We start from the raw sequence: 1721 nt of genomic DNA, 5'->3' as shown, positions 1-1721 counted from the left end.
CCAATTTTAAGTCCCAATTTTTCCCTTTTAAGTGAGTTTCTTGGTGAGTGCCCGCAGGCTGTGGACCAGAGTGGCCTGGCCTTATTATGGTGTTGGTCAAAGCCCAGCAGAATTCCCACAACACGGAAGTTTCACCCTTTAATTCTAGGAGACTCAATATGGCATTATCAATTTCAGTGCACTTTTTCAAGAATTGTTACATTTCCACAAAAACACTGGATACCTCATAATTAGACTGTCATCAAACACCACTATTTTTTTCAATGATCCCTTAGTTCGAAGCCCTGCCCCTCTTTGTTTTTATCAAAGTCACATAGACACTCTCCAGCTTACTTTTAAAAAAAGAAAAGAAAAAAAAAAGTCCACCTAAAAGAGTTGTAGTTCTCAAATAACCAATAAATACACCGCTGGCCTGGAGACTTGGGGCCTGCCACTGTGCCTCATGCCACTGTCATTTTTCTCCAAACGCTGCCATCAGCGTCCTTATGCTTCCTCTAGCGGAGGCCGTCAATTCTTCAATCCCAGCATTTAATTTATTACCCATTCCATGGCTTCTCAACCTTTACTAGCTTTGGAAGAGATGGTACTCGCCATCAGACTTTCCAGGTAGCTGCTGAGGCTGACGCCCTTGACGGTGATGACTGGCTTCCTGAGTGAGAATCGTTTTGCCCGGGTGCTGAGGATGAGGCTTGTAGATGAGCCGCTCGTCCACAGAGACCATATTTGTAAAAGAAATATTGGTGGATTTCAGTTCCATCGTGTTCTTTACTGGGTCAACTGCAGAATGCTCCTGCACTTATGTCTTTGTGTGAGCTGCGCCGATAAGAGATCGCACCACAGACTGCAGGCCCTATTCGGTGCTCAGAAGCTGCTGGCTGTGCAGCTTGCCGAGGGGTCCACGTGCCTGTGGAGGACGTCAACGCGCACCACGCGGGGGTTCATCGGGTTGGGGTACTTTTGCATCGCAGCCGCTGTGACCCTTTCCCAGGGGTGGTCGAAGACATCCTCGAAGGTCCAGAGGACCCGGCGGCGGCAGTAGGGCCCAAGGAGACCAAGAGGCGATTCTCGCCCCTGCTCCTCCCCCAGCCACAGGCGGGGTGCAGCGTTTATGCTTATTATAAAACATATTTGCAATGAATAAATCATTGAATGTGCAGAACTCTATCATTCTATCTCCAGCCTCATTTCTCTCACCGAGCCAATGTTTTCCAGCCACTGATCCTTCTTCCCTGTTCCCAACTTTTGCATTCCAGTCGCCCATTATTACTAATGCATCTTGATTGCATGTTTGATCAATTTCTGACTGCAAAAGTTGGTAAAAATCTTCTATTTCCTCTTCTTTGGCTCTAGTTGTTGGTGCATATACTTGAATGATAGTGGTATTCACTGGACTTCCTTGTATGCGCATGGATATTATCCTGTCCCTCACCACATTGTACTTCGGGATAGATCTAGAAATGATTTTTTTAAATTATGAAACCAACCACATTTTTTCTCACCTTTTCATCCGCAGCATAGTAAATCATACAAATCACAGCATGAAAGCATCCTATTCAGAGGGTCGCAATGAGTCGTCTGCGACTGGACGGGCACTTAACAACAACATCAACAGAGAAAGAGAGAGATATCAGCTGGCCTAGTGAAGAGATAATGATGTGACCAAGACAAAGGCGGGTGACTTTTAGTTCGCGGCCGTCAGGCCAGTCTTTCATTGTTTTTGT

General features: G+C 46.1%; 1 pseudogene; it reads right to left on the bottom strand.

Annotated features, from left to right (window-relative positions):
- Positions 1-451: 451 nt before the first annotated feature.
- On the bottom strand, positions 452-1434 carry LOC102867590 (annotated as a pseudogene).
- Positions 1435-1721: the final 287 nt, after the last annotated feature.

The sequence above is a fragment of the Elephantulus edwardii genome, unplaced genomic scaffold (genome assembly GCF_000299155.1).
Source record: "Elephantulus edwardii isolate Elephantulus edwardi_28Jun2011 unplaced genomic scaffold, EleEdw1.0 scaffold00110, whole genome shotgun sequence".
Classification (NCBI taxonomy): Eukaryota; Metazoa; Chordata; class Mammalia; order Macroscelidea; family Macroscelididae; genus Elephantulus; species Elephantulus edwardii.
This window is presented reverse-complemented; position numbering and strand designations above follow the sequence as displayed.